The 15,317-nt window shown below is 36.8% G+C and overlaps 1 long non-coding RNA gene across 1 annotated transcript; it reads right to left on the bottom strand.

Moving 5' to 3' along the window:
- Positions 8,320-9,476, bottom strand: LOC110270720. The gene is made up of 5 exons (XR_002360363.1): positions 9,434-9,476; positions 9,292-9,345; positions 9,091-9,147; positions 8,986-8,992; positions 8,320-8,698 (listed from the first exon to the last, which is right to left on the bottom strand). It is a non-coding gene; the product is annotated as an uncharacterized LOC110270720 (long non-coding RNA).

Here is a 15,317-nt window from a genome sequence, read left to right as displayed (position 1 = left end):
AGGATCTAGTCACATATAGTTTGCCATGAATTGAATCTTGCCTTATTAAAATAGTTAATAAGAAAAATCAATCCGGAAAATAGATATCTCTAAAGCCTTAACTGTTTCTCTATACATATTTCACAACCTATTTACTGCTTACTTTATTAAATTTCAGAATTATTGTTTAATGCTTTTGAACTCTCAAACACTATTTTCTGCTTGTCTAACTAAGCCAATTAATCAACCATTGTTGCTTAGTCCATCAATCCTCGTGGGATCGACCCTCACTCACCTAAGGTATTATTTGGTACGACCCGGTGCACTTGCCGGTTAGTTTGTGGTTGTAAATTGCGCACCAAGTTTTTGGCACCGTTGCCGGGGATTGATAGTGATTAACAACTATCATTTGTTTGATTGCTTAGATTAGGCGTTTTAGTTTTAATTTTATTTAAATTTTGCTTTATTAATTTCGAAAAATTAGTATTAATATTTTTCCTTAATTTCTGAAATTAAGTTTGGTGTCACCTAGTTAATTTTATTTTAACTTTCTTGTTTATTTTTCCTGTTAATTTTCAAAATTTTTTTTGTCTAATTTCTGTTTTCATTTCTGAAATTTTTCTGTTTTATTTATTTAGTATTTCTATTTTATTATTTTAAACAGGTTACCTCACTGGGAGTTCTCTGCACTTTGACGTAGAGAATCCCATCTTTTCTTGTCTTCTATCTATTTATGAGCAGGAACATGGACAAGGAACCTCTGTTAGACTTTTATCCTGAACCTGAAAGGACTTGTAGGCGACGTTTACAAAAAGTAAGACTTTACAAGGCTGCAGAATTCACTATGGATCCTAACAATGCTGCTAATGCCAATGTGGCAAATCCGAATGGGGATGAGCAACAAAAGAGAGTGCTTGGCTCTTATTCTGCCCCTACTGCGGATCTTTATAGAAAAAGCAATGTGGTGCCTCTTATAACTGTGAATAACTTTGAGTTGAAGCCACAATTGGTCACCCTGGTATAACAAAATTGCCAGTATCATGGACTTCCTCATGAAGATCCAAATCAATTTATATCTGATTTTCTGCAGATTTGTGATACTGTGAAGACAAATGGAGTGAACTCTGAGGTGTACAAACTCGTGCTCTTCCCATTTGCTCTGAGGGATAAAGCAAAGCTATGGCTAGATTCCCAACCCAAGGAGAGTTTAAATACTTGGGACAAGGTTGTTACTGAGTTTCTTACTAAATTTTTTCCACCAAAAAAGTTGACTAAGCTTAGGATGGAGGTTCATACCTTCAGGCAGAAGGATGGTGAAACTCTTTATGAAGCTTGGGAGAGGTACAAGCTACTGACTAGGCAATGCCCTCCGAACATGTTCTCCAAATGGACCTAACTAGATATCTTTTATGAAGGCTTGGGTGAGATGTCCAAGATGAGCTTAGATACTTCTGCAGGTGGTTCATTGCACAAGAAAAAGACACCAGATGAGACTATTGAGCTGATTGAATTGGTTGCAAGCAACCAATATTTATACTCATCTAACAGGAATCCTGTGAACTCTGAGGCTCCTCAAAAGAAGGGTGTTATGGAAGTAGAAGCTCTTAATGCTATTCTTACTCAGAACAAGCTTATGTCTCAGCAAATAAATCTACTTACTCAGCGGATGGGTGGCATGCAAGTCTCAGCTATCAACACCCAAAATCCACCCCAAGAGGTATCTTATGACATGATAGGTAATTTTGTGCAAAATGATAATTATGATTATGCTCAATTCTTTTCTGAACAGGTCAATTACATGGGGAGTGCTCCTAGAAATCCCAATAATGATCCCTATTCTCAAACCTACAATCAGGGGTGGAAAAATCACCCAAATTTTGGGTGGAGAGAGCAACCTCAGAGGCCACAGAATTTTAATAATAATTCTTAGGGTAGTTTTCAACAGAATAATTTTAATAAACACCAGTTTCAGTCACATCAACAAGTAACTTCTCAACCCCAGCAGAACAATGATTTAGAAGCAATATTGACAAATTTTAGACAGGAAACCAGAGCATCCATCAAGAACTTGGAGATTCAGATGGGTCAATTAGCCACAAAAGTTAATAAAATTGATCAGAGAACCACTAATAGCCTTCCTGGTAACACAATTCCAAATCCAAGAGAGGAATGCAAGGCTATCACCTTGATAAGTGGACAAGTGGCAAGTACGAAAGCACAAGTTAATGAGGAGCCAGTTGAAAAAGAAGATTACAAGGTTATTCAATTGAGAAGTGGTAAAGTAGCTGGCTCTGAGACCAAGGCCAAGGAAGAGCTAGTTGAAAAGCGAAGCGTGCAGAAGAAGGAGGAAAAGAAGGAAGAAGTAGAGCACGTCCCTCCAAAGCGTGCAGACAACCCATTCCCAGACTCTCTTGACACTTATCCTACATTGCCAAAGGCTCCTAAGTACAAGCCTAAAATGCCATATCCTCAGAGACTTCAAAAGGAGACCAAGGATAGCAGTTTTCAAAGTTCTTAGAAGTCTTCAGAAAGTTACAAATCAATATTCCTTTTGCTGAGGTTTTGGAACAAATGCCTCTCTATGTCAAGTTCATGAAGGAGCTGTTGTGAAAGAAAAAGCCTTTAAAGGAAAATGAGACAGTGATCCTGACTAAAGAATGCAGTGCCATCATTCAGAATAACTTACCAAAGAAGATGCCAGATACAGGGAGCTTTCAAATTTCATGCACCATTGGGAGCACAACCTTTGAGAAAGCATTATGTGATTTGGGAGCAAGCATCAATTTAATGCCCTTGTTTGTGATGAAGAAGCTGCAAATCCAAGAGGCACAACCCACAAAGATAGCATTACAGATGGCAGACAAATCTATGAAGCCTGCATACGGATTAGTGGAGAATATCTTGGTCAAAGTGATAAGTTCTTCCTCCCAATAGATTTTGTGATTCTTGACACAGGGGAGGATGAGAATGCCTCTATAATTCTAGGAAGACCATTCCTAGCAACTGGAAGAGCTCTGATTGATGTAGAAGTAGGTGAATTAGTGCTTAGAGTACATGATGAGCAACTAGTCTTTCATGTCTTCAAAGATATACATTCAACAGGTGAAGAAGAGAGGTGCATGTAGACTGAGCTTATTGATCCAAACCTTCAAGAACTCCCTGATGATACACAGCAGAAACTGCAGCTCAAACCTCCTTTGGTGACAATCAAAAAAATTCCTCCTGACATCAAACCTAAGTTTGGTGTTGGAAATGCATCATCCACCAAGGAGGAGGTCCCCAAAAAGAAGAAAGTACCCAGGGGATGGAGAAACAAAAAGATCCCCCACTAAAGGTTTCTCCCCAGGAATGAAGGTGGTGTTGACTAAGAATCCAGTGTGGATTTATACAGTAAATAGAATCCTCTCTCTGGAGCATATTGAGCTAATTTATAGAGACACAGGAAATAAGTTTAAAGTAAGGGGTGAAGAGCTGAGCCCCTATAATCCTCCTCCTTAGAGGAGCTGATCGTCAAGCTAGTGACGTTAAAGAAGCGCTTGTCGGGAGGCAACCCGATAATTTTGTATCCTTAGTATTTTTCGTAGTATTAGTTTTCTTACTTATTTTATTTTTATTGAGTTTTTACTATTTTTCTGATCATGCAGCTATTTTAGAACAGGAACTGGATATTTAAAAACAAAAAAGCACACGACGCGCAAGCGTCGTTGACGCGTACGCGTCATATGTGTGTGCCTGAAAAATAAAAGTGAACAGAGAGTTGCGCGGGAGTGGCGCAAAAAGTGTGCCTTGTGCATAAACATGCTCATGCGTACGCGTCCATGATGCGTGCGCGTCATTTGTGATTTTGGCACTCCACGCTTACATGTCAAGCACGCGCACGCGTGGATGAGTAAAATTGGCGTAAAAGGTGTTTGGCCAGATAGTTATGCTGGTGTGGGGCTGGAACTATGCTGGGCGCACAAGCCCCAGGGACGCGTCCGCGTCGTTTTCCCATCCTGGCCATCTACGCGTACGCGTCCCCGACGCATACGCGTCACTTGAAATTCGAACGATCAACGCATACGCATGCCTTACGCGTACGCGTCGCATGCGTCACCCAGTTTTGATTTTCATTCTCTCTCCTTCATCCTAATTCTCTCTTGTTCTTCTATCCTTTTATTCTTCCTTCGTCATGCTTTTTGTTTTTATTTTCAGTTCTTCTTTGCTTGAGGACAAGCAAACCTTTAAGTTTGGTGTTGACACTTCGCTTATAGCTTTACTGTCTAATTTTATGGTACCAAAGGGGGGCGAATCATCTTCACGAAGGAGCACAACCTGAAGAATAAAACTAAGGTGGTTGAGTTCCTTTCATTCTATATTCCTTCCCGCTTCTACTATGTTATGTTCCGGTTTTCTGCTATTTTGCTTTGTTTATTGCATGATCCTTTATTAGTTAGATTCCTAGGTTCTAGTTTAGTTTTGTTAGTTGCTTTAATTCTGAAAGGTATCTCATGTATTGCCCACTGAGCTTGAAATCAAAAAGAAAGGAGAAAAGATGTAGTGCATGAGAAATTGAGTTTAATTTTAAGAGGAGTCTTATTTACTTAAATGTGGTGGTATTAATTGTAATTCTGAATGCATGATATGAACAGTGCATAGTTGAATTTGAATCAAAGGATGTTGATGTATAAGGAACAGGAATTTAGAGAATTATTATGACTTCTCTAAAATTAATGAAAGTTTAATCCTCGACGCAAAAGAAATAGCAAAGAAAAAAATAAAAATAAAAAATAAAAAAAGCAAGGTCCAAGGCTCTGAGCATCAATAACTAGGGAGATCAGACATGATTAAAAGCTCAAAGAGTTGTTTCCCTAGTCATATGCTTGTGGTGTTCTTGTGTCAAGTAATCTTTGAGACAAAACATTTAGAGTCGAGATCAATTGCAATTAGCAGAATATGTCAAAGGCTTTGAGCACCACTGTCTGGGAGTAACTGAAAGAAAAATCAGAACTTAAAGAGAGTTCCCCCAGTTAAGTGCTTGTGGTGTTTCTGTGTCAAGTAAAGCTTGAGACAAAACATTTAAAGTCACGGCTAGGCTCAAGGTGCAAAGCATCAAAGAAAAGAGAATCAAAGAAAAATTGCTGTGTTCAAGGGTTAAATTAAGTTACAAAAGATCAGAGAATTCATAATATTATCCGGATTCTAATTCCGAATGACAGTGACATCCTTCTGATTCAAAGGAGAGTGAGATGCCAAAACTATTCAAGATTGCAGCTGTAAACCCCACTATAAGAAGTGACATGAGCTTAATCGAACTCTCATTCTCTTGCAAATTCACATCCTAAGCCTATATTAGTTTTGGTTGCTTGAGGACAAGCAACAATTCAAGTTTGGTGTTGTGATGCGTGAGCATCTTTCCTATCTTTTCTTAGTGAATTTGCATTTAATTTGTTAAGTTTAATCAAGAATTAATTATCTTTTAGCCACTATGGATGCTACTTTGAGTATTGTGCAATTCTGTTTATTTTAGGTAGCATTCAGCTAGATTTGATGGAGTTTCTACAGCACAAGAATTAAAGGAGATGACAGCGAGGAGTGACGCGTGTGCGTACCTGACGCGTACGCGTGACTGACGCGTACGCGTGACATGCGCCATGTGCAGAAAACGCAGAAAACACTGGGGGCAATTTCTGGGCTGTTTTTGACCCAGTTTTCGGCCCATAAAACATAGATTAGAGGCTGCAGAATGGAGGACTCAGGGGAATACTTCCCGTTACTTCCCAAGTTAAGCGTGGACCCTACAAAGCAAGTGGTCCCCATCCATCAATTGAAGACTTGCTGATTATCTAATTAATTCTGATTTAAACTTTATTTTTATCTTTAAAATAGGAAAAGATATTATTTTAGTTTTAGAAATTAGATTTTAAATTAATTAGGATTAAATATAAAAGGAAAAAGAAACTTCCTTGAGGGGGGAATCCAATTAGTTAACTTTTCATTCCACCTCAACCCAATTTACAATCCTAGTTTTCTTCTCTGAACCATGAGCAACTAAATCTCCATTGTTAAGGTTAGGAGCTCTGTCTATTTGTATGGATTGATTCTATTGCTTTTCCTATTTTAATTCATGTACTGATTTCTATTTAAGAATTGTTTTTGTTCTTTATCTTATGAATTTGGGTGGAACGGAAGTATGACCCTCTTTCTAATTGAGTTCTTGTATAACTTGAAAAAGCTCTTTACTTGAACAACAGCTTGAAAACATATTCTCCTAAATTCTAATTATCTGGACTTAACGGGATACGTGACATATAATCCTCTTATATTTGGGTAATTAGGATTTCTGTGGTACATAAACTAGAATTGAACTTCACCCCCTAATTGGAATTAATTGACCAAGGAATTGGCGATTGATGAAAGTTAGAGGAGACTAGAAAGGTATAAGGAATTAGGGTCTAGTCACATATAGTCTGTCATGAATTGAATCTTGCATGATTAAAATAGTTAATAAGAAAAATCAATCCGGAAAATAGATATCTCTGAAGCCTTAACTGTTTCTCTATACATATTTCACAACCTATTTACTGCTTGCTTTATTAAATTTCAGAATTATTGTTCAATGCTTTTGAACTCTCAAACACTATTTTCTACTTGTCTAACTAAGCTAATTAATCAACCATTGTTGCTTAGTCCATCAATCCTCGTGGGATCGACGCTCACTCACCTGAGGTATTACTTGGTACGACCCAGTGCACTTGCCAGTTAGTTTGTGGTTATAAATTCCGCACTAGTTCCTACTGGGCATATGAGAACGTACCTCCTAGGTAGACGCAAGGGTTGTGGTTTCGCCCCACTTGTTCCAGGTTGGTTAGTATAGAGGCTCCTTGGGTAGACGCAAGGGTTGTGGTTTCGCCCCACTTGCTCCGGGTTATAATGAGTTATGTATAAAAGTGCAATTATATGATGAATGAGTAATGATATGGCCATAATAAATGATTATGCAATGTTTATGAATGAATATGAAATGATTATCTGAGATACGAGTTTTTTTGCGTAAGGTACCGTGGTGGCTTGCCACCACGTGTTCCAGGTTGAGACTCGATACTCTGTTGACCCTACGTCATAAGGGTGACCGGACACATATAAATTTTTGGGAATGATAGCCCCATTGAGCAATTTGATATATATGTGAAAAAAGCTATGCATAGACTTTTGGGGATGCGCGACGGGAGACCGTCCAAGGTTTAGCAGTCGGACTTGTCGGGTTGGCTTAATAATCGACACATGAGACTCATCAGCCATAGGACAGGCATGCATCATATGCATATTGTTTGAATTACTTGCTTGTGCATTAATTGGGATTACCTAAGTGATTACACTACAAGAAAATAAGCTTTTTACCACGCTTTTAAAGCGTACCGAAAGGTGCAAAAAAGCGTACCGATAGTCTTTCGCCACGCTTTTTGAGCTATCGGCACGCTTTTGAAAGGGTCACATCTGCCAGCGTGCCGGTTGATCTATCAGCACGCTTTTCTTGATCTATTGGTACGCTTTACTTTTTGTCACGCTTTTATCTATTGGTACGCTTAAAAGCGTGACTGTATATATAACCCTATAGCCACGTTTTTAAAGCGTGCCGAAAGATGAATATACAGCCACGCTTTTAAAACGTGCCGAAAGATGGATATACAGCCACGCTTTTAAAGCGTGCCAAAAATTAAAAACTTGTCATTACACTTCAAAAGCGTGGCCTAATCCTTTTTCAAATAAAAAAAAAGAAAAATAATAAAAATAGAAATACTAATAAGTTAATCTTTCAAATAAAATATAATACTAAAAATTAATCTTCCATTGATTTATATGAATTATGTACATGATAAAATATGAGTAAAATATTTAAAAAAAATAAATTCAAATTCCAAAATAAACATTTAAAAAAATTACAATTCTATGTTATAAAAAATCTAATCTAATTCCTAAACAACATCCGGACTAATTTGTAGCACACGAATGGTTGCCCGCAACTCTTGTATAGCTGTTGGAGGTAAACCTAGAAAAAAGTTATGATACCTTGATAGTCTCGCTTAAATCTCCAAAACCGTGGAAGCTGTGCAGGGGGCAGAACTACTAGCGGGCAGCTACTCCAAGAGCACAAATTGTAATAATCTCATTAAAATCATATTTCTTTATTTCTCAAGAAGTTATCAATTAAGAGTCTCATATATAAATACTCTCTGAAGTACCTAATCATATCACTCTGCATCACAAACATGTTGCAGAGTAGTTTATTACAATTCAAAAATCACAGAAAATATACACATGGTCATTGGTTAAAAATGGACTCGCAATTGTAATATAAGGAACCTACAATAGTAGCATACTCAGAGGATAGACACAAGACAGAAGAATCACTTAAAAAAAGATTGAAACAGACCATTTTATCAAATTGAACTCCTCCCAAGTCAAATTGAAGTGTAGTCTTACAACTGTTTGAGAGTGGAATTACTTTCTTGACCTCCAAGCCTCTGAATAGCATGGACAAAGGAGAGATGAAGATTAGAAGTCCAACGAAGCCTTAGCATCTTTGATCTCACATATTGTCTCACACCACTCCCTCTCTTCCCTTCTCTTGATGCTGTGCTGCTGCTACTTGGGTTTGCTGAATTCCCTTCTTCATTGTTATCCTCCTCCTCCTCCTTTGCTTCATTATTATTCTCTTCTTCCAATTCCTCATCATCACCTATAGCCGCTCCTTCATTCATGTCAAATGAATTTTCCTCACCCTCATTATCATTACTACTCTTGCCGCCACTTCCTTCATTATTCTCTTGATGAATCTCAAATCTCTTTGACGTATTTATTTATTTTAGCAGATGTGATGCTCAGTATAAATGCTACAATAATTTCTTGAATTCCTCCTTTACTAAATTACCTCTGAAAACCAAAACAAGGATGCAAACATTTAAATATACACACAACTAAAAACAAATAATTAAACAAGAACATACAGGCTGTAGTAGTGACCACTCTCTATCTATATATACAATAGTAATTAATTACTAGCTAGCCTTTAAAACCTATATTCACTGAAGCAATTAAGCTGCCTACTTCGCTATCTGATCTTTTATATACCTTAGCTTGAAGAGCGCTGTGAAAAAATACAAGAATAAGTTATTTCAAAATGTCTGCCTGAACAAAGTTCAAAAGAATAAAAAGAACAATCAGAACCCATAGGAAGCTTATCTTCTTCCATTAGATAACATGATGGAAGAAAAAATACAATCAAATATCTCATAGTTTTTCAGTTATAGAAATGTAAGGGATAAAGCTGACCTTCCCAGGGTGATTATACAAAGACGAAAGATCAGAGAAAAGAGATGGAACTCCCTGGAGAGAATACAAAAGAAAGAAATCACAATCAACTTCGAAAAACTTGAGCGAGGCATAATTTGAAGCTAAAAAGAAACTTGAATACCTTAGTTAAGGGAGGCCTAATGTAATTATCTGCTGCTACTCTAAATTTGCCACCTTGCAAAAAATCTAGAGGTATTATTTGCCAAACGAGATTCAGCAAAGAATGAGCACCACATATCAGTAGCTGAGCACTACCACAGCTACAGCAGAACAGAACCAAATGTCAAGAAGTTTAGAGGAAAAAAAAAACCCTAAACCACGGATCATATTAGAACAAAAAATAGAAATTTAGAAAAATAAAAAAAATGAAGAACCAAGAAAATTAAATTCAAAAATCAAATAATCAGATCAAGGAAAAAATTGACCAAATAATTTACCATGGCATTGTGAACGTTGAACATGGCTGACGGAGGTGCGACGAGTGAGGGAGAGGGAGACGGCGGCGCGACGACTTCAGAGAGGGAGACGGCAACGCGACGGGTGCTGAACCACGGAGGGAGGAGCGGCGATTGAGGGTTTGCGAAATAGAGTGAGCAACGATTGAGGTTCCGAATCCAACAAGGATTTGTGAGACAGAGACCACTGAGAGAGTAGGAGGGCACGCCGAGACAGAGACCACTGATGGTGCGTGGACGGAGCAGCGCCGATGGAGGGTTCCAAATCTAACGAGGGTTGCGTCGATGGTGCGAGGGTTGGGTGTGAGAGACCGTCGAGAAACAGCTGGGCGCGAGAGATCGTTGATGGTGCGGGGTTGGGTGTGACAGAGAGAGGGATGGGTGTGAGGGCTAGATGAAGGGCTGGGTGTGAGGGTTAGATGAACATGACGGCGAGCTGTGTGGTGCGACGGTCTTGGCGATAGGCAGTGATGAACTTAGTGCGATGGCTTGCTGGGTGCGACGGCTTGCTTTTAGGTTATCTTCTAGGTTAAAAATGAATTTGGAAATAAAAGTGAAGTGTATGAGCAGTTACAACTTCTATAGGTTAAAAGTTAACTTAGAAAAAAGTGAAGTGTGTAAAAAATAGGGTGGCACTCTATCGGTACGTTTTTGTAGGGTGCCTATATAAACACAGTATATGGGCACGCTTAAAAAATGTGACTGTTAGAAAAAAATTAGTCACGTTTTTAAAGCGTGCCGATTTCTCTCTATGGGTACGCTTTACAAGCGTGGCAATAAGAAAGCGTGGCCAAATTTTAAATAAGTGGCTACCCTCGTAAAAGCGTGTCGATTTTTCTCTATGGAAAGCGTGGCAAAAAAAAGTGTGGCCAAATCACAAATCAGTGGCCACCCTCGCAAAAGCGTACCCATAGACCACTTTTGGGCACGCTTTAAAAGCGTGGCAAAAAAAGTGTGCCGACAGACCTTTTTTCTTGTAGTGTTATAACATGCTATTTGTTATACTTGCTATCTGTATTACTTGTATTCTACATGTGTTTGCCATTTTCTGCTTGTTTGTCTTCGTAATTTCACCGGAGATGGAGGAACGGAGGAAAGGCAGAGAGAGTTAGGGTTCTAGTTAAGTTTTAACTAGATTTAAGGAATTGAGTAAGTTTAGAAAACCTTAAGAGAACTACACTAATTTATGGTTTCTATTTTAGTCCTTTAAGCTTTAATATCTGAGTGTCGGTGTTCTAGGATTACCTCTAGCATTCCTAGGACCATATATCTTATGTGTGTGGCACCTTTACCATGCTGAGAACCTCCAGTTCTCATCCCATATTATGTTGTTGTTTTTCAGATGCAGGTGGAGAGGCACCTCGTTAGGCGTCTGGAATTCTCCGCAGCGAAGTGTGCTTTTTTGGGATTATACTTTTGTTCTGTTTTGCTTTTATATATATGTATAGACTCTCCCTATGTATATATGTTCTACTTTTGCACCTCATAGGGGTTTATAGAGAACTAGGGCCTCATGTATGTATTTTGAGTTATGGTTCCTTATATGTACATATATATGACTATTCTCTAGCTAGCCTTAACTTCGCAGGCTGAGTTCAGAGCTTGACATTTTGTACTCTTGACACTCTACTCTTGCTTTTATATATATGTTTATGAACCTTAGTTTCTTCACACGCAAGTAATCTCTTTCCTGAGTGTTGCGCTTTTAATTTTGCGATTTTTGCTCTACTCATTCTTCAAGCCTCCTAGTATACTACATTCTTTCGACTATTATACATATTTATATTTTCTTTTAGAGGTCGTAGCACCTCGTCACCTCTATTTTACATCCTAGGTGTAAAGATCTGTGTGGTAGGGTGTTACAAAGAACGTTGTTGTGAAGTAAGAACATGGGAAGAAGAGCAAAGGGTTTTAGATGAAGGAAATGAAGCAGAAAGAAGTGTTTTCAAAAATGGAAAAGAGAAAACAAGAAAGGAACAAAGCTTTTATAAGAAATAAGGGGAAAAAAAGACATTTCACACCTCTCTTTAAAGCTACGAGCAGATTTTCAAAAATATTGCTGCGTAACGTTCGCCATATCATTAAAGTGGCAACGTTTCAAAATTTGAAACACGTTGAGTATCCGACCTCATAAAGGCGGCGTACTCAAAATAGGAAGCAAGAATCATAAATGCTTGAACTCGACCTCATGAAAGCTCAGATTTAAATAGGGGCATTGTTCATACCCTGACTCAGAAATAAAGTCAAGCCCAATAAAGATAAAAGGTACATCCAAAAAGGATGGCCTCTCCAAACTTATCTGACCTCTTAAGAGGTCGGACACAATAAAATGGTCCAGCTTTACTTATCCAAAATAAGTAATTGCCTCCCCAAATTTCTCCTACTATCTTTATCTCCACTTAAAGATAGAACCCAATAAACTCCCAAAATAAAGAAAACAGTCATCTACCAACAAAGGTGGAGCTACTCCAAAAAGGTGGTTACCGACTCTATAGTAAATACACTAACACCTCTTAGGTATATTCACGTTCTAATCTATTAAAAATCTGCTTAAAACCTTTACTAACTTAAGCATTGGAATCTCTTACAAGTACCACTCCTCACCTCCTCACGAGGAACTCAGACGGCGCACGTCGGCATAAGAATAAGTCGAACGCTGCCTCACAAGGAGTCTGGACTTTGTGTTCAGGCTCAAACCACTGTTTCAGGTAACCTTCAGAACAACATTCATTAAAACCCTAAAGTTCAAATAAAAATAGTATCTAAAACTAAAAAGATAGTATCTAATTTTATTCTTATTTAATTCCAAATCAAAAGTAATTATGACTTATTCAATTTAACATTTATAACAATAAATGAGATTATCGTTATATAAATCATTTAATTTGAAATAGCATAATTTGTGATTATAATTAATATATGTATTGCCCACAAACAAATTATAAAATTAAATAATTTTTCAACAAAACATACATACACACTTATTTTCAACAAGAAATACACCACTAAACAATTCATAAACAAAATAATTAAGGCGTTATTTAAAGACATAAATTAAATTTTTATAATATTTACCTATTTTTCTTCTTCATATCTAGTTATCTTGGTTAAACAAGTTAGATATGGACCACAAGTTAATCCAATAAAAGCCAAGAATAGAAAGGATGAATAGTAATAAATTAAATTAAATTAAACAAAAACAGAAGAAAGTACAACAATTAACAACTGAGGATTAACATAATAACTAACAAGTAACAATAAAACAATGGCAATACAAGATCTGTTACTTTGGATATATTTAGTTAATAACAGCCACAACATGTAATATATAAAAAGGAACCTAGAGGAAATCAAAAAACAAGTTTTCTCCTCTAGCTATAATCAAAGGATTCCTCTTGCAAGTTTGTGAGATGGCTTCAAATCCTTCAAGACAACAACATAGTTTATTAGGTGATTCACGTCTTGCTAAACCTGGATGGAAATTCATAGGTTTGTGGAAGAGAGCGTGGTACAAGATCCGAATGAATCTCCACTTTCTTTGGGTGGATTATTCAATATCATCGTCAAAACCATTATTTGTTCTAGATGATTCAAGAAGAAAGGATCATCAACAAAAGTACCATAGGATGTCAAGACCTAAATGTGTTAGGTTTCTTGCTAAAGCTTGGTGGAAGTTCGTAGGTTTATGTAAAAGAGGGTGGTACAATATTCGAATGAATCTCCCCCTTTTACTAACTTCTTCAGATTAGGTATTATATCATCTTTATTTATTAACTAATGTAATTAGAACATAGTTTATCTAGATAGCTTCTATTTTGTGAGGCATGTCTCCTTAATTTTGTTATCCGTGTGGATCAGAACCTCCAGAATAGCCAAAATCATGAAAAAAAAAACCCTTGTAGTTTTCTATTCTTTATTTGTCTACTTTTTAACTTTGTGCAATTTAAAAGTAATGAGCTCCCTGGGTTTTGAGTTGGGTTTTGGGGGAGATATATAATTGCGACTTTGCGAGAGGAGAATAATCCAGAGATAACAACGGTAAATAAATAAATAAAAATCTGTCATTAATTTAGACAGAGTACGAATCATTAGGCTAGGACAAGTTGAGATGTTTTTCAAAAGTTAAATATTTCTTTTTTTTTTGAAGAAAAACTAATAAATAATAATGACAAATTGAAATAATTTCAACGCACAAAAGTTTAATCTATTTCAATATTCATCTAATTTGATGGTACGCTTTCTTAACCTGCTGTCAGGTGACAGGGTGACAAATGGACCAAAATTTATTAAAATGGTTTACATAAGTTGTCAAAAAAAATAGGTCGGATTAGAAATTTGACATCATTATAATAAAAAAAATTCATTTAACTGGTACGTAACTTACGAATTTTGGTAGATTTCGGTAGAGTGGAATGGATTTATCTGCCATTCTATGATTTTATTTCACAACCGTCAATCCACTATTAGACGGTAGGGGTGCACATGGGGCTGGGTGAAGCCGGGTTCGCTGTGACCCGAACCCGACCCTAAATAATGACCGGGTCTATTTATAAGACCCTTACCTGACCCTAGACCCAATGAAATCGTGTTACTTTCGGGCCACACTTAAGCCGGGTCTAGACCGGGTGAAGCCCGGGTCTTGATCAACTTTATCACGACATCACCAAAAATTAGATTCTACATCTTTTGAACCTCTAAATTTTGAAAAATAATTATTCCATAACAATGCAACATTCGCAAAATAATAATTTAGAATCTAATAATAATAATTTAAAGTTTCATAATAATAATTATATCAATTACACATTAAACATTCAAAGTTCAAAAGACAATTAAAACAAAGTTAACAACCAACACAAGATTAACATAATAATAATAATTTATAGTGTCATACCAACCAATAACAACAAAATATTAAGTAGCAAACAACTATACGGATCCAACGGACCGGAGCCGGGTGACCCGAAACTTGGCCCGAATCCGATTTAATAAATAATCGGGACCATTTATTGAAACCTCGGGTCTAACCGGACCATAACGAAGCCGGACCAAATTAGTTCCGAAATCATCGGGTCCAGTCCGAGTCTTCGGGTCGGACCGAGTCTTATGCACCCCTATTAGACGGAATGGGATAAAAATTTTAGACAGTCTTATTAAACAGAGTGGGACGAAGTAACCTATTTGCCACCCTTACAAGATGATGTGTGTGAAGTTTTGATGACTTTGAAATCAGTTTAAACTTTCAAGGTTTGAAGTCCCCTACCTTAACAATTAAATAGACACCTACATGGGGAAAAAAAACTCATCATTATACTCTTTCTCTATATATATATATAGACGCATAAAATACACATCTATCTTTTTGTCTTCCTTTTCTCTTTAAAATTATTGATATAGTTGTTTATGCGAAGAAATTGTTATAGGAGTATGCCTAAAATAAGTATAATAATTTTGTGTATATATATTAGATATATTATATTTTTATAAATTATTAAATTTTACTAAAATAAATTTAAAATTACTATAAAAAAATATTGATAAATGATAATA

The sequence above is a fragment of the Arachis ipaensis genome, chromosome B04 (assembly GCF_000816755.2).
Source record: "Arachis ipaensis cultivar K30076 chromosome B04, Araip1.1, whole genome shotgun sequence".
Taxonomy (NCBI): domain Eukaryota; kingdom Viridiplantae; phylum Streptophyta; class Magnoliopsida; order Fabales; family Fabaceae; genus Arachis; species Arachis ipaensis.
The sequence above is the reverse complement of the archived record's forward strand: the minus strand, read 5'-3'. Positions and strand labels throughout refer to the sequence as shown.